At 36.3% G+C, this 25,563-nt stretch overlaps 1 protein-coding gene and 1 long non-coding RNA gene across 40 annotated transcripts in view; one reads left to right on the top strand and one right to left on the bottom strand.

Annotated features, from left to right (window-relative positions):
* The window catches only part of Adgrl2 (adhesion G protein-coupled receptor L2), a 624,560-nt gene that overhangs the window by 89,442 nt on the left and 509,555 nt on the right, over positions 1-25,563 (top strand). For 2 of the 39 annotated variants that reach the window (XM_048814139.1, XM_048814134.1), the window contains exon 2: positions 17,426-17,607. The exons of the other annotated variants lie outside the window; for them this stretch is intronic. The gene's annotated coding sequence lies outside the window, so the exon portion shown is untranslated. The remainder of the gene's footprint in view (positions 1-17,425; positions 17,608-25,563) is intronic. 39 annotated transcript variants of the gene reach the window in all.
* LOC125620003 overlaps positions 7-25,563 on the bottom strand; it is a 31,518-nt gene continuing 5,961 nt past the window's right edge. Inside the window, exon 3 of the long non-coding RNA XR_007351588.1 lies at positions 7-2,061. This is a non-coding gene — a long non-coding RNA (uncharacterized LOC125620003). The remainder of the gene's footprint in view (positions 2,062-25,563) is intronic.

A 25,563-nucleotide genomic window follows, 5' to 3' on the forward strand; every position in this document is an offset into this window, starting at 1 on the left:
CCTTGATGTGCAGAAGTTGATTTCACATCTGCTAGTTGGAGCTCTAATCCCAAATCTGTAGATTATTTGACCTTGAGTAACTCAGTAATTCTCTTAACCAAAAGATGTACCATAGGTCAAAGCAGTGATTTTCACAATGGGCTCTCTATGACACTAAATGTTCAGTGGATTCCATCCATCTTCTCTCCCTTGCCTGTACTTTAGGTTCCCCCAAAACAAGGGAGGAGGAGAGTTCTGCAATTTCTTTCTGAAATCAACCAGTAGTTGGCTGGTTGGCTGGTTGGTTATGAAAATAATAGAATTATGAAAACTGTGTATGTTTGACTTACTTTCTAGTAACCAAAGAAATATAGGAAATCTTCAGAATTATTGCAAAGGACATGCACCAATAGAAGCCATTTGTAGAAATGTTGGTTTTAATGGGGGAGAGAGAGAGAGAGAGAGAGAGAGAGAGAGAGAGAAAGAGAAAGGGAGATGGAGACATGGATATGCAATTTAACATTTAAAGTACAAAAACAAATCATGACCATGAGGGAAAAGTTCTAATAAGACCAAGTGCAATGGCACATACCTGTAATCCCAGCTACTTCAGAGGTTGAAGGAAGAGGATCATAAATTCAAGGCCAGCAAGACCCTGTCTCAAAAATAAAACGAAGTACCTACAGGGCTTGCCTAGTATGGACAAGGCCCTGGGTTCAATCACTAGCACCATAATAATAATAAGTTACATTTTAAAAAGTAAATGCCCCCACCTATCATACTCATTTCAATTTATGTAAAAAATTTGGAAAATATATAATAATTATTCCAACAGATTTGTGTAGTTTTTTAATACATAAAGGGAATTAGACTATATATTCCATGCTGCAATTTAAGGTCCACTCTTTATATATCTTGAACATTTCTCTCTGTATATGTATATATTATCTACCTTCCTTTTTAGTACTGTAAAATATTTCATTACAATTCACTAGAGATGGACATCCATTATATTTTCATGTCCTGTTTTCAATTGTTTACTATAACAAAGATGCTGCCAGAAACTCCCTTTATATTACTAGTTTTGAATATACATGGCTGCTTCTGTGTAGCATATTTTCTCAATCAAGAGATCATTCAAATACAGAATTTTTTTTTTTTTTTTGGTACCAGGGATTGAACTCAGTACTCAACCACTGAGCCACATCCCCAGCCCTATTTTGTATTGTATTTAGAGACAGGATCTCACTGAGTTGCTTAGTGCCTTGCCATTACTGAGGCTAGCTTTGAACTCTGGATTCTCCTCCCATAGCCTCCAGAGCCACTGAGATTACAGGCATGCGCCACTGCAGCCCAGCTCATAGAAATTTTTAACACTTAAAGAAGATTCTCATGTTAAATTATCTGGTTAACTACTGAGTCAAAAATTCATTTTAAACTTTAGGTTAGTATTTGCTTTTTTGAAGTTCAGTAGGCAATCAAGTTTGTTAACAAATGAGATAAACGAATGCCTTTATATGGAACTCACCAAAATTGATTCCTTGATTCAGCAAATTCATTTTCTGAGTACTTATTCTGTGCTCGGGACCGATACAGGAATAAGATGTGGGCACGTGCCTTTAGCACTTGTGGCTGGAAACAGTCGTTTTAACATCAACTGTAACACAATTTAGCAAGTGCTGTAGTAGAAGAGCTGCCCTGTGATTCTGCTGTTTGAATGTAAACACTGAAAATGAGGAACTAGAGTTGCCGCTCTCTCTACCAATGTAGTCATTCTCAGGCCTTTCCAGTAAATGATTCCTATAGAAGAAAAAACAAAAAATAGAGAATCCGGCAAATAAGCTTCCATTTTCATGTGTCTGTAATCATTTCCTATCTGTAGTTCACATATTTTTTCTCCTAAAACAAAGAAAGGATTTATGTTTCTACTCAGACCTCTGCACCTTCACGTATCTTCATGTGCCCTTTGAACATGGGAGAGGTCTGTCCTTGCAGAAGTCTCCTGGCCATCTTTCCTCTTGTACTTTGCACTCTCTTCAAATCTATGCCACGTTGAACACAACTTAGTGTTGGCTCCCTTTTCTGGAAAGAAGAAATCTAGGAACAAGTATTTATTGTGGTCAAGGAAGCCTCAGAATGCATCTAAAACAAAAATATTAATTGCTACCATTAAATCCTCACCATCAGGATAAGTGCTTTACTTACTGTGCTACATACTTTATGTAGATCATCTTACTTCATTTCCACAGCAATTACTATCCCCAGATTACTCATGAGAAGCACAAAGCATGGCAAAAGGTAACTCACAAAGTCACAGAACTTGCAACCAAGGAACCAAGATTTAAATCCAGGTCTACCAAATTCCACTATCCACACTTTGATTCACTATACTGCCTCCACAGGAAAAGGTTGTTTTCAAATACAAATAGTGTTGATATCACTAAAGCATGTATAAAAGCACCAAATAAATTTCTCTAGCTCTTCCCCCCGCCCAACCACACACACACACACACACACACACACACACAGCAACCCTTTTAAGCTTAAGAAGAAACCTCCTGCCTGGATGCTATGAATAAAAATAAAGTTTATTTCAGGAGGAAGATTTTGAATATATTTGAGATATTTAAGTGTTATACCTGCTTCCTATGTAACTTTGCTGCCTTAGGGTCTTTATGGATACTAAGTCTCATCTATTTTTACCAATTTCTGCTAAATTATGCTGGAGAAGCAAGCTAATGCTAACAAAGAAGCTAACTTGACAGATAAAGCCCCAAGGAGGCAAAAAAAAAATTATCTATATTAGAGTCTATTAGTCTAATCCCACATCCCAAAATGCCAGACCTGGATTAACCAATCTCCATTAGATAAGCAGGATATAAATTAGCAATGGAAGACTTGGCCCAACCTCTCTGCTGGAAGCATGTTATTAAGCGACCATGCCCAATAGCATTAGGGAGATACGTGTTTGACTATGAACTTGAAATCCAATGGGTAATAGAGTGCCAAATGGCACAGTTTCTCTTTATTAGTTCAGCCTCTCTTTCTTATATAGTGTAGTGGGGATAAAACCATACATCTTTCATAGTCAGTCATCTAGTATAGACTATATCTATCGCTGACTTAGAAAATCCTTTGCAAAATCTGGCTCTAATATATCCTATCTCATCTTATTGATTAACATAGTTCTTCTGAAAAAGAACAAGTGTAACTTTTTGTGTCCCATCCAACCAAATCGTGCTTCAATAAAATTGCTTTCCTCTTTCATTGTTTGTACACATTTTTTTGATTGTCTGATAACATCTGCACATGGGAGTGTAAATTTCAACATTGTTGATGTTTCCAAATAGTTATAAGTTCCAGCTGTTTGTACTTCTCTCTCCAGTGGAAATCTAACATTACAAAGGAAAAGAAAAAGAAAGAAATATAACTAGTTCCCTGGTTGCTCATTACAGAAGAGATAAATTGTATCATAAAAATTCTATTAGCAATTATATTTTTAACAAATCAGAAATTCTCAGCAAGCAATATTTAACACTCCCAGTTGCCTTTATCATTTGGGTGGGGAAGAGATTGGTGATTACAGCCTGGTCATGTGGAAGGTTCAGATAACAGAGAACACTCCATGCCCCAGAAAAATCTGTATATGCATATGCAGAATTCCATAAGGAGCATGGAAGAACATTTATAAGTAAGCACATGACTTCATAGGCGAAGCCCTCAACAACCGGGCAGGTCCTGGTCCTCTTGATCTCTAAATGAAACCTGCGCCATCTCAACTTGAATAAGAAAAGATTGTACAAACAGCCTTTTTCCCTTTCTGACACTCAATTTTTTTCTTTTTCTTTTCTTTTTTTTTAAAGAGATGGAATCTTGCTCTGTTTGGGTCCAGGCTGGCTTCAAACTCCTGGGTTCAAGTGATCCTCCCACCTCATATTAGTTTACGTTGCACTTAACCACTGAGCCACATCCTCAGCCTCTTTATATTTTATTTAGAGGCAGGGTCTCACCAAGTTGCTTACGGCCTCACTAAGTTGCTGAGGCTGGCTTTGAACTTGTGATCCTCCTTATCAGTCTCCTGAGCCTCTGGGATTTATAGCTATGTGCCATGGTGCCCTGCAGATTGAGCATGATTGCCTTTTAATTTAGCAATGGGAAAGAAGTATCAATGAGAGGTACATGGGAATCAAGAAGTACCAAGATGCTATTATCTACCTCCATCATGTAAGATCCTTCTACAATCACCCAGCAAAAGTTTAATAATGAGAAGGGCTGCATCAAATGTATGTGTGAAGATAATACACAAGAAATCAATATGATATGATTAATATAAATCAAGCAATTAAAAATCGAAGTCCTACTACAGCAATACCATTGACTTTCTCTCATTTTGGGAGTGTTTATCAGATAAACAAGCTTGATTTCTATGAAACTTTTTTCAGTCACCTTCAGGAAATATCTTAGTTGTCTATGAAGTAATTAAGCAGCAGCATCTTTAGTTACCTGCTCAAACTTACTGTGTATTAGAGGATTAACTGTTTAAGGGAATACAACCCTCATAATCATGTCCCATTTTTAACTTTTAAATTTAAAATATTAAACCCAAATGTAAATTATGCTTAAATCCCTAGAAACATTCTCTTCTTGAAGATAATCACTTACTCAGCCATTAAAAAATAATAATATGATGATGATGATCAGGCTCTCCCTCTAAAGAATTTAAATAGCAATTGTTTTTGAAATTCCAAGAGAAATAAGCTAAATAAATAAATTGGATAGGAAATATTTAGTAGATGACACACTTTCCTTCCAAAGAGGTAGCCAAATTAGCCTATCTGTCTTTTTCTCTAATTCCTTTGCAATCTAACCTCCCTTCTCAACTGAATGCACAGACAACTGTCTCCCTGTACCAGGACAGGTATCTGATAGAATCCTGGCTGTTTATCTTAGCTTGGTGCTTTTCCCACTGAGTATGTCATACACACAGACAGAAGACACAGTCTCTTTGGGAAATTGAGGTCAGGAGGGAATATGCCATTCTGCCTGCCAGGCTCCCTAGTATGTTATTTCACCTGCTGGGCACAGAAACTTCTCTCCAGAGTTCAAAAAAGAAAGTGCTTCCTTGATTAATCACATACGAGTTTCTGCACCCAGGGGTCACTGGGTGGTGATCCCTTGACACAGACCAAGAGAATCTACCACCTAAAGGTGATACTACTGCTGTATCCATCCACCTTGCATATACTGTTCTAACCTGTGGGCTCTATCCACAGCAGGCTTGTTTTAATAAGATTACAGAAAGGGACTCAACTCAAAACTGCAAAACAGACTGTGAAAAACACAAACTGAAAAATTCCTCTTGAACTCACTATCTTCCCCTGAAACAAACAAAAAAAATCTTAAGTTTATTTCTTCATAGTTTAATCTCATATTTTCTAATGTTTTCCATTTTTTTAGTTTTATCTTTTGTCCATATTTACTCTTTGACATAACCATGAAACAGCTTTGCCCACAAAGCATTCTTGTTCTGGAAACTTCTAACATGCCACACACATGCAGCCATCTTTACCTAAACTCACCACCATCTCTTCCAACCACCCATTGGGCCAGAGACTTGTTTATTTGTTTGGCAAACACTAATTGAACTGCTATTCCATTCTATGACAGTCACTATTTTAAATGCCAGAGATTTTTTTTTAATGAGCAAAACAACAACAACAAAAATTCTTATATTTGTGGAGAATTCAGTGGAATAGAAAAGACACTAATTTTTGCAAATGATCATTTTGTTAAATATGTAATAACTAGAATGAGTACAAAAATGGAAAGTTTTGCTTACTTGAAAGAAAACCTAACCAACAAGACCATTTACTCCAAGGAATCTGGGAGGTGTCCTTGATGAGATGACTTTGGTAACAAATGATTAATCCCAGAATAGAAACAATAAAAAACTTCCACTGGGATTTGCATAGGTTTTTCTTTAATGATGATAACTCTAGGTTCCTGTATGAAAGGTAGTGTTATCATCAAGAATTGAATAAGCAGATACTCTTGGAAAGAAAAAATGGATTTAGAAATTAGCTTTTCCAGGAAAAAAAAAATGTGCCTTTACCTAAGTATCTGCAGCTTATGTCTTTATGTGTTTTCTGCTTACCTACCATTCTTACATAAGATGACAGGGATAGTAGGCAGGTCAATGTCTTTTATTTTTATCAGATCTCTTTATTGTTTCCCACTGGGTAGTTAAATGATCATGGATACAGAATTCATGCCCTACTAGCTCACTCTACAGCACAGTGGAGCTGTGAGGCCTGAAATCAGACGGACAGAATGCCAAGGTCATTGCCACCACTTACTAGCTGTGAGATCTTAGGCAAGTGACATCAACTTCAGGACCTCAATCATCTTTGCTTTAAAACAAAAATAATTTTTTATTGAAGAGAATTCCATAATTTATTATAGAGAGTTATGCAATAAACATTGTTTAGAATGCCACACATTTTCCCAAAAACTTTTGTTTTAAAGAAGGGTTTTTTTAAAATGACTTTTTTAAAAATCACATTTCACACCTGAAGAGATGAAGGATAGAAAAACGAAGTTACCTGGCTAAGATCATACAACCATAAGGGAAGCAAAATTCAAACCCAGAACCATGTTCTCAGCCACTGCACTCAGAGGCTGTGACTGCACAGAAAGTACTGATTAAAAGGCCTTACCATGTCTGAGTGTTTAATAATGTAGATTACTGTCAGGTTCCACCATCTGTATGTCCACATTCTTGCAGGTAGTCATCCTCAAATTGCCCCAGATGAATAGTTCTTTCTTTTTTTCATTTCTTATTCTATCATCAAACTAATCACCATCTCTCTTTCTTTTGCATTCTTACTAATTCCCTCCAACAGATATGTGGCAATTCCTTGTTTTTAATGTAAGTATGATACTGTAATAGACAAAGCATGATGACTATATAATACTTAAGAGACTTTTATACCTGAATTGAATGTAAACATGGCTTTTAGCAATGATTCTTGAAGTCATGTTGACATTCTAAGATAATTTTGCAGGAATTCCTCAGTAGTGTTGAAGTTCCATTATAGATTAATCTTTCAATGACTTCTCAACATAGACATTATTATATTAGTTGAGTCCACAGAGTATATATATATTGTACTGAATTTTATATCATGTTTCCAAAACAAATCTTTTTCTCACATACGTGTTTTTGTTTTGCTTACGTACCAAAAATTAAACCCAGGGGCACTTTATCACTGAACTACATTCCAAGCCCTTTTTATTTTTTGTTTCAGGATAGTCTCAATAAGTTGCTAAGGCTGACCTTTATTGTGATCCTCCTGCCTCAGCCTCCTAAGTTACAGAGGCTGATGACGGGCATGTGCCACTGCCCCAGCATAGGCAAGTATTTTTTAAGGAATGCCCACTCTGTGTGGGAAAGCATGCTTTATTTCATTTTCTCAGTGAAACCATCTTTCAATAAGATATTATCACTTATTCAACACCACAAGGAAATTGGAAGGATGAAGTCTTCTTTTGGCATTTGCCAAAGAATCTGTGTTAATTTATAATTTGTTATATTTCCACACAATCAGAATTATTTGGAGTACTGAACCACACTATCTTATGTATTAAATAAAATATGTCACATTTCAAGACAATAAAGACTGTTTTTATAAAGCCTTTGCAATTTTCCAATACATTTTTTGCAGAGGAGGTACTGGGAATTGAATCCAGGAGAGCTTAACCACTGAGTCATATCCCCAGTCCTTTTTTTTTTTTTTTTTTTTTTTTGAGACAGGGTCTCACTAAGTTGCTGAGGCTGACCTCAAACTTGAAATCCTCCTGCCTCAGCCTCCCAATTCTCTGGGATTACAGGTGTATGCCACCATGTCCAGCTCTAATACATTTCTTAGAAGATAATCTCCTTCTCTCTCCAGCAAAAGTCATTGTGGAACCATGATTATGGCATGTAAGGGAATAGTTCTTATATAGAATAATTTTGTTTCATTTCCTCTTAAAATCCAATAAAATGTTATCTCCTCATGAAGTTATAAAATTTTAGTCCTCTTGAAAAAGATTATAATTAATCTGAGGTTTCACACACATATTTAATCTATTAGTAGAAAAATTTCTCATCTGTGCTGTAATTATCTTGAAAAAGTTCAAGAAGAGTCTCTAACAATCTTTAACCACATATACATGCAACTATTTGGATGACTGCTCTTCACTGAGAGCAGACCAAGAGGAAGTGCACTCCCAACTGCAGTTTGAAAGATTTAGGCCAGAGAGAATGGCCTTCAGTCAAGGTTTTACATCTTGGGATTGTTTTATCAGTGGAATCACAGACCCTCTGTGTTAAGGGCTTCACAATAGAATTTTCACCTTTCAAATACAATTTAGGTTTAACACTGTTTTGAGATAAGGTGTGAACTGAGTGACATTTTGGAGTCTTTTGATCCTTCACCTGAAAGGTCTGACTACATAATAGCACGGATCTTGAGTACAGAAGTGAAACCAATTTTGCTAAAACATCTGAAATATACTCTTCCTAAATAGTAGCACCTGGTTATACAGAAAGTCCCAAAGAGTCTTTGCTCCCAGGAGATCCCCAACCCAGTTTTCTGCCACCCAAGAGACTTAGGTAACACGGCTAAGGGCAGAGAAAGACAGCCTTGCATCCAATGTCTGGGCTGCTCTTTAAATAGATCTGCTTTTCTCACTCTCCTCCCATCTAAAGTTTTGAATACAATGCAATTTCAACTATTGCCATCAATATTTTTCTGTTAATTAAAAATAACAAATGACACTATTGTCAGAGAGGAGTTGTGTTCTCAGTAGTAGGTGCCACCAGAGCCTGGAAATGACTGACTTGGGGGAAAGCAGTGTTCTCCCCAGTCAGCAACATCTGCAATATGAAAAGGGTACTCCGGAGGTTAAAACCAATTTAAGCTTGTCAGTCTCTAGGCAAATGCCGCAGAATCTTCAGAAACAGCTTGTGATGAGGGAGTGTTGAATGGTAATAAGTGCAATCAACCTTTCGGTTTGGATCATTGAGAATAACGGGATTTTCAAGTTTTTTTACTTTTCTTTTCTTTTTTCTTTCTTTTTTTTAACATTTTTTTATTATTGTTTTGTTTCATTTTGGTTTGATTTGGTTTGAGCTCCCTGTTCCTTGTCTGGCGTCTCTTGCAGAAGTGTGCATTTCTGTGAGAGACATTTGCTCCTGTTTCAGAAACCTTCATAGAAGGGAAGTTCATTGCTACCATCTGTACTTGGTTTAGAAGAGCTTTGATTAATAAGGACCACCCTATTGTTCATTTGTTTGACATGTGGAAATATTTGTAATCTGTTCCTGGTGAGAGAGATTTCAGCAAGGACCCGGTTTGACTTTCAAACCCACATTGCCAATGAAAACCAGCCTCCTGAATCCAGAGGTCAGTGGGGAACAGGCATAGGTGTTTTATCCTCCCCTCGCTCCCTCCCCCAAACACCAACACCTGTTAGAAGTGAGGTTGAAAGGATCCTGTTGGAACTCCGGGATAGAGACCCAATTCCAACCTGAAAGAGGCTCTGATGTATGGCTTATAATGAGAGCCGGAGACTGCCCACTGTTACACATCATTATCATTCAGATCATGAAAGAAAATGAAATGGTTCAAGCAGATAACAGCTGTTTTTATTCTGCTTTTCAAAGATTCTCTTAAACAACCTGATCTCATGGCTTTTATTTAAGGGTGAACACCCAATTGTAAACATAGGAGCAATGCATTCTCATGATGTCAGTAATAAAAGCATGGATAAAGCAGCATGTGTATTCTGGAAAGCTAACTAACCATTAAAGCCAAGAAACATAGTCTGGCACAAATCTTATTATGTGTCCAAGAGGACTTGATGGTATGCACATAAGAAAATGTAATGAAACAGCGGGAAGGAAGAAAGAAGGGAGGGGGAGGAGCCCGAGGGTCGGGGCTGCAGTTCCATATCTGTGAGACGTTAGCAAAATTAGAGAAAGGTGAAGCTGCCAAGATCATCTGAGAAAGGGGTTAGCATAGCAAGTAGAAATGAAAGCAATCTTGTTTCTGTTTCTCTGTTGTATTACAGAATCCCTCATTGCAGTTTTGTCTATTAGTTATAGACAATGAGGCCATTATACAAGACACACACAGGAAAAAGGAAGAGGCCCAGTTTTCCTTTTATCAGGAGTTCAGATCTCATTTGGGGCGATGTACATCTATTGTGTTTGTAATTGCTGTGATCATTATCATAAGCATTAGGTCTAGCTCGCTGGAGGAATTCCGCAGCACCACACACAGCTCATCAGAATTCTGTGAAAATGAAATTGTGTGCAAGGGAATTTTGACAGAGTAAACCTTACACAAAGCCAATCTGCTAGATATTTCTCATAACTTTTTTACTTTTGCAAAAATGCAGCAAGAATACAAGCAATTTCTCCTAGATGCACTCTAAGATGGCAGAACTCATTTTTTTAATGTTTTCTTATTTCGGTATAATAGGTAGCATCCTATATCAATGGGTCATTGTATTAATAAAGTAGGAATAAATCATACTTTTACTGTACTTGATAATAAAAATGTTGGTGTCTTAGGAAAATAAGTGTATATACATACATATAAAATTTACACCTAATGTTCATTTATGAACCACATAAATTATAACATTAAATCAAAAGATGAGTCCAACAAGCAGTTAAGAACAGTGAACTGGCTGTTCTTGTGCTTAGTACTTGTGCTTAAAAAAAAAAAATAGAAGCATAAAAATGTCAGCTCCATAGATTTGCTGCTAAAAGATCCTTGTTCACCTGTGCATAAAATACAACTGCCCCCAAGGGTGTGCACATTTACAAACACAAATTAATCTTTTACCTGCCCAATGCACAAACTATAATGGATTTCAAAACTGAACAACATAACCCACTAAATACAGGATTGTTTAAGATAGCTCTGCCAAAGGAAAACTATAATGCATGGTTTCGGGTCATAATTATAGTTGGATTTTCTGCTCTTAGATCCTCATTAGTTTATGTAGAAGGGGCCAATGAAATAAAGTAGAAACAGCTTGTAACATATATGGCTTTCTATTTCACTGAATCAAATAGGAAATGATGTAGGTGCTTAAGTTGTTCTGAACTGTCCTTTCCAGTTCCGTTAGAAACGATGTTCAGACTAAACTGAAAAAATTTTCATCAGTATGATCAAGCTGATTCCATAGACTTTTGTTTATGATAGAGCAGTAATGTACACACAGACACACAGACATAATAACATAAATTTATATTCTGTTATCAACTATGGCTATGTTCATTTTCCAGTTTGTAAATTACCTTTTTCTTTCAATACCTGTGTAATGGTAATTTTCTTTTTCTCTTTTCTTTTTTCTTTTTTTTTTTTTTGGTGGGGGGGACAGGGGAGGCAGTATTGGGGAATGAACTCAGTGGCACTTGACCACTGAGCCACTTCCCCAGCCCTATTTTGTATTTTATTTTGAGACAGGTTCTCACTGAGTTGCTTAGCACCTCACTTTCACTGAGGCTGGCTTTGAACTCACTATCCTCCTGCCTCATTGTATCCGCTGCTAAATTACAAATAAGAGGAAAATTAAAAGAAGACACCAACCACCCCTGGGGAAACACAAAAAGAACACACATTTGTATCAGTTAGCATGTGTGATTAGCTGATGACTATATGGTTTTAAGCAATTGCATGTAATAGGCATTTTGAACCTGCCCTTACATCCTGCAACATGGAAACTACACCAGTAGGCAGCTAAAGCAGGACCAGGGTCTATCTCTGAAATTGAGGGGATCCCTTCCACTTACAGCCCATTGGATTGTCACATGGCTATAAAACATGAATTCAGATACCAACACAAGTCAGGAGGCTGAGTTCCAAGTGAATTCGAACATCTGTGAAGTGAAAATATCCTGGTATCAAGGCTTGCTACTGTGTTGAAAACAGTTACTGATCACTTTCTTGCTTTAGATTAAAGTACATCACTTCTGATGGTGGCAGGTGTACTGATGACTCTGTGAATCTTCATTAATCAAACCACAAATAGAACACCCTCCCCTCTTTTTTTGTAAATCCATGAAAAACAGAATCACAACTTCTTCACACCTCAAAGAAAGAAGTGGTGTCATTTGTTAGCAAGGGAGGATAAATTTCACCTTCCCACTTCCCCAGGCTTCCCAGTAATCCAAAACCAAGAGAGTAAAGACACTTTGAAAACCTGCCCCTTCAGCCCCTGCCTTTGGTAAATTAATGACTACAAGATGTTGTATGCCTATTTGAGCAGTAAGAAGAACCTGCTTCTCAAAGGGGAAAAGAATCTGGAACCAGACCCAGAGGAACTGCAATATGTGCTGAATCTTAGCACATTCCAAAGCTTAGATGATCCCCCCCACCCATGAAAGACAGCGCAGACTTCCTCCAGCCTCATGGCTCCCAGAATACAACATATTGTTCAGAAACAGGTATTTTACTTACACTAGAATTCACTGTACTATGCTAACAATTGACATTCTGCTATTACTTTCTGTTTCCTTATCCTAGTCATAAAATGTTTTATTAGCTAGCTAAAAAAAAAAAAAAAGAATTAAGACAGAAGAGAAATTTGTATTTGAAACTGTGCATTGAATTTAGTTTCCTCTTTAAAAGGATAGATATAACAAAAATGCCCTTCTCTCACGATGCTTATTTTGATTTTTGAAGCGCATTCTTGCCCAAGTGCTATTCTTTTTTTTTTTTTTTTTCAAATCTCTCACCTTTCCTCCACACAGCCATGATGCAGATTAGCATTGGCCTCCAAGCCTCAGGCATCAAAGGAATTAGGTCAGACCCAGAAGAAATCAGGTTGCAGGCAAGAAAAAAAAAATTAATAAAATAGAAGCTATGCCTGGAACTTCTGTACTCCTTCAGGCAGACTAACGAGCCCTGGCCTTAGATGTAACAGTATTAAGTAATTGGTATGTGGGAGAAAACTAGTGAAGATGTTTGAAAGACCAAAGGTTTTAATAGTATTAGCAACATGGTGATACGTTGAATTTATTTAAAGAGTATATACTGCATGGCTCTCAGCCTTAAAACAATATTTGCAATTAAAAAATAATTCCAGGAAAAGGTCTAGCACAATATCTACTTTCCCATAATTTAGGATTTTACTTTTTAAAAAGTCATTTTGAATTTGTTCTCATGTGAGATTAGTGGTCTTTTAAAGCATGTAATATCTGTATCCAGGAAATTTATTTTATGTTGGCATGTTTAATGCTTATTTACTCAAAAAGCATTATGTTATCTTATTTTGGATTATTTTAAGGACAAAAAAAATAGAGAGAGGTTTTATTGGATGTCCATGCTTAGTTTATTCTCCAGATAACCATTTTAGTTGCCATTATTACTATCTCCAAAATGATTGGAGGAATAATTCAAATTCAACCTATCACATTATCCAAGGGCATTCTATGAATATCAGCAACTGAGAGCAAGTTCTGGCAAAGATGCAAAGGCAGGCTATCAAAGTCAGCAATAACATTCAAGAGTGTTTTCCAGAGTTGGCAAATGCAGATGAGAATATTTATATGTGATCTCTCAAACTATCCAGAGTATTTTGGGAAAGATGTTTTTCATAATGCTTAGATTAGCCATTATGTATTTTCTTAGCATTTTAAAGGTTTTCTTGCATGATGAAACAAACCTTTGGATGATACAGTCATTTACACATGCCATCTCATTTAATTCTCCCTGCAACTCCAGGAGGGAAATAACTAGTATCATTATCATGATCCTTTGTTATAAGAAACCATGGCATAAGCACTAAATAACTTGCTTAAGGCTTCCAATGTGGAAGGTAACAAAGACAAAATTTGAATGTATTTGTAGTGGATTTTCTAGCTTATTCAGTTTGAAGAATGTTGCAGCCTCTGACCTATGAATGTAGTAAGTCTCAGTGTTTTATATTGCTCTAAGACATCCCTTCAAAAAAGTGATAATAATAATGCCATTATTATTATTATCAATAAAATAATTTTAACAATGGAAAAATATTATACTGCCTAATATATATTGAGACTAGTTTATACCAGATATACATAAGTTTTCCATGTATAAAATTATTTAATACTCACTATAAGAGATATGTTACCTGTTTTCAATTTGAAGAAAGGAAAAATGAAGCAGAGAGAGGTTGAGTAATTTCCTCAGGTTATCAGCTAGAAAGAGCAAGACCAGGATTTAGACCCCAAAAAATCTGGTTCCAGATGTTGCGTATATAACCATGAAACTCTACTGAATCCTTAGATCAGGTCATTCTTCTTCTTTTTCTTCTTTTTTTTTTACTGGGGATTGAACCCAAGGGTGCTTAACCACTGCGTCTCATCCCCAGACCTTTTCATTTTTTATTTACAGATAGGGTCTCACTAGATTGCTTACATCCTCGCTAAATTGCTAAGGCTGGCTTTGAACCTGCAATCCACCTGCCCCGGCCACCTGGATTGCCGCTGAACCCAGTTAGGTCATTCTTATTTTATTGTTGTTCTTCTTCTTTTTAGATATATGTGTCAGTAGAATGTATTTTGACATATCATACCTACATGGAGTATAACTTCCCACTCCTATGGTTATACACAATGTGGAGTTACACTGGCCATGTATTCATATATGAACTTAGGAAAGTAATGTCCAATTCATTCCACTGTTTTTTCCATGTTCATCCCCACCCCCTTCTGCCCTGTCAATCCCTCCAATCTGGTGAATCTCCACTCCCCACCCCCACCCGGGTCTGCCTATTGTGAGTCACCATATTCTTAATTCAATCATTGTATCACATTGTAAAGGAGTGAGTTCGGTTACATTGTTATCTTGTGAGTATAAATGAGCATCAATGATGACAAGAAGGGACACCATCTTCTATGTCTTTCTATCACTAGCAGGAGTGTGGGTTATATAGCAGCCACCATGGATTTATGAGTGGATAAAAGAATTAAATGATTTATAAATATTTGGTTGGGGTGACTGAATGAAGGATGGATGGATGAATGGATGAATGGATGGATGGGCAGATAGACAGGCAGATGGATGGATATGTAAAAGAATATATGATATATACATACAGGAAATGTATGGGTCAGTCCTATATGCCAGTTTTACCTGGACATATTTTTTTAAAATAGACAATTTTTAATCCACTCATTTTCCTTGATTTCTGAAAACTACTATTCTTTCTTCTCTTCTTTCCATTTTTATTGTGTTCAGGGCTGGCAGGTAATGGGAATTTGACTCAAGTGTACTTCACCAATGAGCTACATCCCCAGCAATATTTTTTAATTTTGAGACAGGGTCTTGCTAAATTGCTGAGGTTGGCCTCGAACTTGTGATCCTCCTACCTCAGCCTTTCAAATCACTGGGATTGGGGCTGGGGTATAGTTCAGTTGGTAGGGTGCTTGCCTCATATGCACAAGGCCCTGGGTTCAATCCCCTGTACCACCAAAAATAGAAAAAAAATCACTGGGATTACAGGTGTGTACAACCACACCTGCTATTGTTTCCTTTTAATGGTTATTAGGAATGACTCCACCTAAATCTACCCTTAGAAATTTTCTCTACTCTTTTGTTATGTATATATTAAAGCTTTTGAACTTGACATTACTCCTCTTAAAGGACAGAGACATTTGGTCCCCTACTCACCTTTGGATAGAGGAACAGCATTGCAGTCCTGGCTCTCTAGATGGAGCCTTCCATTTCCCTCCATTTGCCTGGCAGGTGCTCCTTAAAGATTTGGCCTCTATTATCCCTATTCGATTTAACAAAGAAAGCAGCATGACATCCTGCCAAGTGTGAATCTCCTGCTGGAGGATAGATATATCATCCTGGTACTAACAAGGAACAGACCACATAACATTTCTAATTTAATGTCATGTGTCCGCTGCAAGTGTCAGAATCTCCCTGTCAAAACTATGGCTGTCTTATCAATAACCACAACAATGTATGAAAACATTAGTTTCACCTAAAAAAAAAAACAAAACATAAAAACTGCAAGCTACCGTGTCAAATACCTTTATGGTAAAGTTTAAGAGTATAATAATTTGATAAGAGTTTGCGGTTATAGCTTACTGGTACAGGGTTGGCCAGTATACACTAGGACTTGGGTTCAATCCCCAGTGCACAAAAATTAATTAATTAATTAATTAATTCCCTGTAAAAATATAATTAGTAGCTTAGTGGTTGAGTGCTTGTGTAGCATATGCTAGACCCTAGTTCGATCCCCAGCACTAAAAATAAAAAAGGAAAATACAAGCAAAAGAATGGAATAACTAAAAAGACATCGTTTCACAAAATATTTGAGTTTGCTTGTAAGCAGAGAAAAATGATCCACTGCTTTGAGAATTGCTTTGTACAATAATTATCAAAGCTTAAATATATAAAGGCAAATAAAGATTAGCCTTTCTACTTGAAGTCAGTAGTTTGATGATTTTTGTCAAGAAAAGGATTTTACTAGAGTTCCTTTTACATTATCATCAGCTTCTTATTTTGATGTGATAGAATAATTATTTTCAATTAAAAAATTTGGAAAAGAAAAACTAATTTCCCCAAATGGTATAATTTACCACTCACTATTATGACACATATTTATAGAGAGCCCTCTATGTGACAAACACAGGGCTAGTCACGTACAACACAATGTATTTCTTGACTAGTGGTTAAATATCTTGTCTATTTTGGATTCAATCCCCACCACCACAAAAAGAGAAATACACATGCAACATTGGAAAAACACATGTTTGTGAACATATTTTAATTAATAGTAACAGTGGTCCCCCACACTACATACACACTGTCAAACTGCTAGTGATCTGAGTGAGCAAAAGAGCACAAAAATTCAAATTCTCGCTTGTTGCTACTGAATGTCAAGAATGGTAGCTGGAGTCTTTCCATCTTCTGGTTGCAGTGTAGAAAATGTGCAAAACTTCTTTTTTGCTTCTTGTTTAATTTTTTTTTTTTTTTTTAGTCATTTGAATTTGTATTGCTAAGCCTTAGTTACTTCCACAGTGTGTGTGTGTGTGTGTGTATGTGTTTGTGTTCTATTTTTTTTTCCTTTAACTATGATACTATTCACTGTGGAAATGTAGCAAAAACTATTTAATCTGCAAGAAGGGAGGAGGGGAAAGGAGGCCACATTGCCACCAAGTGTCAGATGTCTGTGAAAGTGGCCTTAGGACTGATCTATCAATATACAAAACTCATCTCAACTTTTAAAGGCTGCCAACATAATCTTTTGAAGCAAATTTAAAATTACATGTTTGAAAACGTGGGTTACCAAAACGTTCTCTATCTCTCTGATTCACAGCTCTGGGTTGTCTCATATTCCTGCGGGTCTCATTGGGATGCTTCGTAGACACACTTCACCTTTCTTTCTTCAGTTTCAGGGTAGAAAGGGTCCCTTTAACTCCTGAAGACAGTAAATCACAGTTTGTGTGGTGGTTCTCAGAAGACACTTAAAGGACTGAATTGGATGCTCTACATAGCACCCTTGCCAAAAGAGTTCGGAAATGACTTCCAGCTTCCCACAGTAATAAAATGGCACTGTTTTGGCATCTTTAAGGTAATAAAAGTGAATTTTTTCCATTCTAGTAAATGAGAAGAGAGGCCTGGTTGTTTTAAAAACTGATTAAAATTCACGTGTTTCCCCCAAATTATAGAGCGTGATATGAGCACACTTAGGTGAACTTGGGACCACCTCAGAACCTTACTGTATGCAGCTCTCTGGGGAAACAGGATGTGCTGATGGGTGGGTGGAGGGCGAATGGGGAAGGGTGGCCAGGTGCCGTCAGCACTGCGGCCACGATCGATAGGTGGCGCTCTTCCCTCTGAGTCAGCTTGAACGAATTCCGAGCCAGCTCTTCAGAGGATTTTTATCTCGCTGGAAGAAAAGTCTTGGAAGTTCATCAGTATTTCTGGCACCGTTAAACAGCTGCTGAGTCTAATCGCAGACTCTGGCTGTATTTTGGTGATGAGGAAAGCTCTAAAAAAACAGGTTTCGTGTCTTTAAGAGGGAGGTTTATGCAGGGCATTAACGTCATTTGTATACAAGACTTTAAAATTAGGTTTTGCTATCTTCACTGTTTCAAAGGAAAATCTTTTGTCATTCCAATTTGACTCAACCGGTCTAGGAGGAAGTTTGATCATCTTCCATTTCCCATCTGGCTATTCATAAGGCACCTGCGTCTCTGTGATTTCTCCTAGACTACACAATGCTACCAACTGACAACAAACATTTTGTAAAGGAAGACCACCTTTCAGAAAAGGAACCCGAACATTAGCAGGCTGTCAACCCACAGGCACGGGGAATGGCTTTCTATTCTTTATTTCAACTGTACCAGAAGTGGAAATTATAACTGTTTTAACCAGAAAAGACAAGATTGATACTTTTTTACATAGAGTCCAACTCACATTTGTCTTTGTTTATATGCTGCAATTAGAAGGCTATTACAAACAAATTAGTAGTATCACCGAAGAATTTTTAATGACTTTGTTGATTTCAGCTATTGCCAAATACCTTCATCTACTCATCACATTCTTAATTAAGAGACACCAGTGTGTGTGTTTATATAGTCTCTTTGTTAAAATTATGCAAACTTGGCTTCAGCAGTTAGAGGCTAGTCCATTCAGTAGACAAAACTATTAAAGAGCCTAAAAAGATTATTACAAAAGAAGCAGGATGGAGACACACCCAGCTTTACAATAGTGGGGAGGGAGGGCTCCCTAACAAAAGATGTGATAAGCAGCAGGAGAATATCACTGCAGATCCTAATGATGGTGTGTAAAGACTTGAGTACATGTTTATCCAGCCTATGACAGCTCGGTTCAACAAAGAGAGAATCTGATGTAAATGCTAAGGCCCTTTGTTCACAAATACTCCCAGTGAATATGACCCAAATCAGAGCACGGACTTTAGTGGGTAACCATCTGTGATAGAAAGGAGCAGTTCCTTCTGGGCCAGTCCAAAAATGCCAATGAAGGAAGCATTCCCGCAGCTAGCCCCTGACCTTCACCTTCCAATACGTTATTAACCTGTTAAATTGCATGATCTCCAAGTAGACTCAAAGCAGATGCTTAAGAATGAAAGATGTAGTCCCTGATAAGGTACCCATGATCCATAAGATAGGACACAAGTTTAGAGATCTATCTTTAGCATTATCCTTTGTAATACAATTTCCCCATTCCTCTCAGCATTTTAAGCTATGAGATTTTCAAGGATCGTAACCATATCTCATTTAACAATGCACAGAGTGGATAATCATTAGGTACTTGCTGAGTTAGTAAATAAAACCTGTCAAAATGAGTGTCTCTTATTTTCATTGCTAAAGCAGAAGCGATCAATTTCAGCAAATATGGTAAGACCATTCATATTCAGTGTTTTAAGGATAATAACTTTATCTCTAAATATTAAAACTGTACTGCAGATACCCTTAACAAATTTCTGCTTAAAAATTAAAAGTAAAATAATAATTAGCAAATTCAACAGCTCTCAGGAGTCTGAGGCAGGAGGATCTCAAGTTTGAGGCCAGCCTTGCAACTTATCAAGATCCCATCTCAAAAATAAAACACAAAAAGGGGTGGGGATATAGCTCAGTGGTAAAGCACCCCTGGCTTCAGTACTCAGTACAAAAAAAAAAAGAAAAAAAGAAAAGAAAAGTCAAGACTTTTATCTTTAAATCTAGGAACTTGCTAAAGTGTTTATGGATATACTTAAGCTACCCTCCAACCCCCATATACATGCTACCTCCTCTGTAACTTCAAATCATCTATTATCTTTTCTTATTCCAAATATAAATGAATGCATGAAGTAATCAGTTTTCCTTTGGATATTCTGAATGAATTCCTGATTGTGACCACTTGATGCATGAAGAAAGGCAAAATTCATATTTTGCATCTAAGTGATATTTGTCTTTGTGTAATTGATAAAATTCCATTTATTGATTCATCTACCACATGTTGGTTAAATGTCTGACATATACAAAATAATCTACTAAATGCAGGAATCAACAGAAAATGTTCACCTTTTCTTTATTCCACCTGATCAGAAGTCTACTGGTTCATTCTTATTTTACCAGTGGTTCTAAATTAATATACAGGCTAAAGATTTCTTTTAAAGGAGTGTTCTGAAAGTTGTCCATGCTTACAAAGCATCTGTGACTATGTATGTGGTAAAACAGGTTCTGAATTTAATTCCCCTGGAACTGGCTCAGTAGATCTGGCATGGATCCCAGGAATTTGCTGTATTTCTAATAAGTTTCCCAGGTAATTCTTAGGCAAGTAGTCCTCAAAACATGCATGAAGAATTATAGCCTTAAGAATTAAAGAGATTTTCTTTTTTATGCCATGCTGTATTCTAGGTACAACAAACATCTTCTTTTACTTCATTATTTTTTCCCATAAAATACAATTGAAATTTTCCTGAATTATACTTTACAATTACAGTCAAACTTGTTGTGACCCAGAAGGACTACTATACTATATAGTTTTTTTAATCCCTCTAAAAAGAGTAGGGAATAAAGAGTACTAGGAAAAATTCTTAAATTGCCAATATGTAGTTTTAAATTGGTAAATCATTATGAAGATAATTCATGAATTTTTTGGTCATTAGATTTGCCATTATTTTACAAAATAATATTCAAAAATATTTCACTAGGTACTTTTCTTTATTGCCTTCTTTTGTAATTTTCCTTTCAAAATATTCCATTAGATTTCCATGAGTTTTTCCTATAACTTCACAAGAGAGAAAGTGAAGTGAGATCTATTTTCCTTCCTATGTCAATAGTACCTTACTTCAGTCTCTTGGAATGGATTGTTTCTCTCTTTAACTCCTTTCACAATATGGTACCATGTGTTGGGACTTAGAAAATTATATCCCAATTATGATGCTTTGGCATGCTGAGTGCTTTGAACTGAAGGACATTGAATTAGACATTGAATTGAACCAAAAGCAAAACTCTCTTTCTGACCTTCTCCTGCCCTTTTTTTCTCCTACTCTCTTTTCTTCCCCAAGCCAGGCCACAAACTAGAATTCCTCTTCCCCAAGGTGAATCATAGAAACTAGAACCCAAAGTCAGCCATAAAATCTAGGAATGTTACCCTAACCTTGTCTTATCTGATCTGATAGTAGGTCATGAGACCTCATTCCAGAAAGGGCTCTGCCCTATACCCAGAAGGAAGAAGTGTTACCTAGAGAGGCCAAGAAAATATAAACAGGCCTTGCTAGGTTTTCTCCCTGAGTCTGTTACATTGGATCATATCTTTTGACCAATCATATTTCTATCCAGCTGCCCATTCTTCATCAAACTTAAGCATTAAAATCTAGTTTTCCCTGAATCTTTGGGTCTTCATTTCTGAAGGGTACCAGATCACATAAAACTTTACTGCTATAAATTTCTAGGACTTTCTCTTGCTAACCCATCTTTTGTTGTAGCAGCGTTAGCCAGGACTTCTTTGATGGACAAGTAAAGGGATGACAGTCTCATAGGTTCTGAACACAGTAACATATTTAAGGTAGGGGTAGATAGAAAACCTGTGGCTAGAATTTACTTATTGTTTTTAGGGTCTACCATTCTCCCAGGGAAATACTGTATTATTTTATAATTTGAGTTCTAAATTTGTTTTACTTGCTTCTAAGGTTTATAAGTCATTCCTTTAAGAAAATTTAATGTATTTCTAGTAAATTGCACCCAGCGGCACACACTTGTAATCCCAGTTTCTAGGGAAGTTGAAACAGGGGAATCACATTTTGAAGCCATTTCAGAGAACTTTGCAAGACCCTAATTACAAAACTAAAGATTTTTTAAACAATGCTAGGGATGTAGCTCAGTGGTCAAGTGCTTGCCTACCATGTGTGAGGGCCCAGGGTCAATTTCCCAACACCAAAAAAAAAAAAAAATCAGTGGTAAAATGTTCACTTTCATTGAGTGCTATAACCATATTCACATGACTAACACAGCTTACTAAGACTGAAATCTTTTGTGGTCATTTGTGAAAGCATAATGTCCAATGATAACTAGCAAATATATATGCTAGGGCTAATCAAAATGAAATGAACCAGTACATCTGCCTTCTAAAGACAAACAAACAAAAGGAATAGATTTTTGTTTTCAATTTTAAAAGGCTAAAATTTTAGAAACATTATGTTATAATATATACTTTCCCATAATCATAAGCCCTTGGGCCTGGAAACAATTATAATAACATTTGTGGGGAAAACCCCACACAGTTTCTGTGGTGGCATTTCTGCCATGCTTCAAATTAGAACTCCTATGAATCATGGAACTGAGTAATAGATAAATAAAGATATCAGGAATTACCTATCTATTTTCATACTGAAAGAATGAATTTAGATAAGATTTCAGGTCAAGCTTCCTAACTTGTCGAGATTGATACATTAATACCTGGTTTTAAATTTGTAGCAACTTACATAGATAGATCCATGTTCAAATGGACTAAGCACTTTGATCATTCTTCTAAAAATGAATTCCTGATAATATGGTCCAATTCTCCATGGCAACATATCCAGTTGCCCACATGGAAACTGGTTAAGTGCTACAAATAAACAACTGAAAGGCTTTATCCACAAATAATGATAATGCTTAAAATCCAGGGATCCAAGGCACTTGACCAATGGCAGACCAGGCAGTAGAACTCAACCCCAAAAACAAACAAAGGCACTTTTTATCAGTGACTTTGCAATAATAAAGTATAAGATGAAGCATATTTATATTTATGACTCTTATCAGAAATCTCATACAGACAGTTGCCTTTATTATTTTAAATGTCATAATTGCATAATTATAAATGTTATGCAAGTTGTCTACTTATTTGCCCATGGCAAATCCTAAATATTAAGAATCATCCAACTTTAGAAAACACATAAATATCTCTAGGACAGTATTTTCAAAAGATGCATGGATGTAAGAACAAATGTTTTTGCACCACAGGCACAACTTAATTTTTTTTTTTAATCATTAAAGACCTTAAGGAAAAATCTGACCTTGGCATTAAGAATTAAAAATGCTACAATGCAGGAGAGGGGACCCACACAGTAGTTTTAGTCTGTCTAATCCCATCAGGACAGACACCTCTAAGTATATTTCTCACAGTGAAAAACATCTGGTCTAAATGCCTTCTATGTCTTTTAGGAATATATTGATGGAAAAGAAAAGCAATTTTGTCTACTGTAAGCAGTCAAGGGATTAGATATAATCATAACTGTGCAACAGTTGTTGTCAGGGAGGCCTATAATTATAATGAAATTTTATAATCCTTTTCTTGAAAATCCTAATTTACAGATGTTAGAATTTTAACAAAAGTAAGTATGAGAAACAGGAAAAAAACAAATTTTAAAAAAAGGCCACCTATCCTATAATTTGCTCTTCATTCACTCACTCATAGGCCAAAGTGAAAACAAATTATTGAATTCAGATATGGAAAATACATTTAAAGCCTATTTGATAACATTGTTATCACAATTCTTGTCAGCACCATTAGATACATTTCTCCAAAAGTCTTTAATCTCATTAGGTGTGTGTTCTTTATGCTATAGTTTTTTTAAATATTTTTAAATTAGTTTATCTATCCATCCATCCATCTATCTAAACATTTATATTTCTATATCTGTCTAGATATAGTCCAAAACTAGTGGAAAGAGGGCCTTTCAAGTACCTTACCAGAATGTTCCCACCCTAATGAAAGCAAATAGACATTATAAGAATATAAGTTTATCTTCCAGTTTTGATGCCAAGGGACCCTTCTACCCTTTGAATTGATTTCAGCTCAGCCATGATTTTCCATATGTTTTCTGAGTTTTCTCACCATTCTTTTGATAATGAGACAAAATGCATTGTTTTGTCCTCCAAAGTTGCAGAGTGATGTTAGCAAGAGGAGTTTTGATTTGAAAATCTTTATCTGGCATAATTATGCATTCTGTCCAAGATTCCATTGATGGGAAGTAAACTGCTTTTCTCCCTCAGTTGTCGTGCTTAGGGGAAAGGCCAGATGGGTCCAGTAGCTAAAGCTACAAAGGAAGCTCTCCCAGGTCATTGGTGGGAAGTTCAATATTATTGCATCCCTAATAGCAGCTGCTTCTGTTTGAACTCAGGGTTATGAAAGATGAACTACATTAAATGGTAAATCATTAAATATCAGCTGAGTAAAAGCACTGTGTTGCATTTCCCTGCTTAAATCACCAGCATCTGTCTTCTCACATGCAAAGAGTTGCTCTTTACAATCACGCAGTGAAACACTGACAGAAGGGCCAAGGCAAAAACCACACAAAAAACCTCAAAGAGCATCTTTTGGGTTTGCAGTTGGTGAGTAAATGATCATCAGCAAATATTCAGCAGTGGAACTAAAGCACAGCATTGCATTTAACACAGCTATAAAATATTTAGGGATGCATGATCCCTTTAGAGCCTCATTTTTTTTTCTCCTATTATGTGTTTATTCTTCAGGAAAAGAAAAACAACTGTTTAAATTATGTCCATCTAATACCTTAGATTTATTGCAAAGCCTACAATTTGCTGGTTTCCTTTTACTATTGATCCTCCTCTTGCTTGTGGGGATGTGAACATCATAACTGGAGATAAAGCCTGTGCTGATTCGAAACTGAAATTGCACAATAATGGACACCCACGGTGGGGTTTCAGGACTGTTAAACAAAGTAGGGCCCTCTCATCTAGTTGAATTAGGCAGCAAATAATCTCAAATGGCAACTGTAGCTGTAAAATCACATTCATGGCTTGGCTTTAGGTTATATGTAGTATGATCACAGGTAGAAGACAAGGGTCTTTTCTTCTCTCTCTGCTGTGTGTGCTTTTCATGGCGCTTGGATCCACTGTGAGTTTATCTTGTCCACATCAGTGTTTTAGCTGCCATTGTAATGTCATACTGAACCCGTATCATGACAAGATACTGAGGTAACCACAAAGCATCTCAACTACATATTCTTTCCCCCCCCCTCTCTCTCTCTCTCTCTCTCTCTATATATATATATATATATATATATATATATATATATATATTCATATTCCTGCAATCAAAAGCAAATAAAAATGTGGAATTCACTTTTAGGTTTCCAATTAGTCCTCTTTCTTTGGCACAAGTCAGACTTCAGAGGTTGCTACCTTCAAAATTTGTCCATAAAATAGAGTTTAATTGCATAGATTATAATCTACCAATCATTTTTATGGCATGCTTATTTTGAAAATGTATCCTGTCATGTCATTCCTACACTCTCTCAGCTGGGAATATGTTACCTTCCATGGACTATCAGAGGATGATCTGAACATTTTCTTAGCAGTTTTAGTTATAGAGTCATTTTACTCAACGGATGAAAGGAATAAATTTTCTTTTAATTTCTACCAAAGGATATAATAAAATTATCTGTATATTAATCATAAGATAAACAAAGTTTTCAGGGGAAAATTGCCTACCAACATTCTACTTATTACAAACATACTCAAGTCGTTCAAAAGAACAAACATTTTCATATTTCTCAAACTTCTTTTTTGAT

The sequence above is a fragment of the Marmota marmota genome, unplaced genomic scaffold, assembly GCF_001458135.2.
Source record: "Marmota marmota marmota unplaced genomic scaffold, marMar, whole genome shotgun sequence".
Taxonomy (NCBI): Eukaryota; Metazoa; Chordata; class Mammalia; order Rodentia; family Sciuridae; genus Marmota; species Marmota marmota.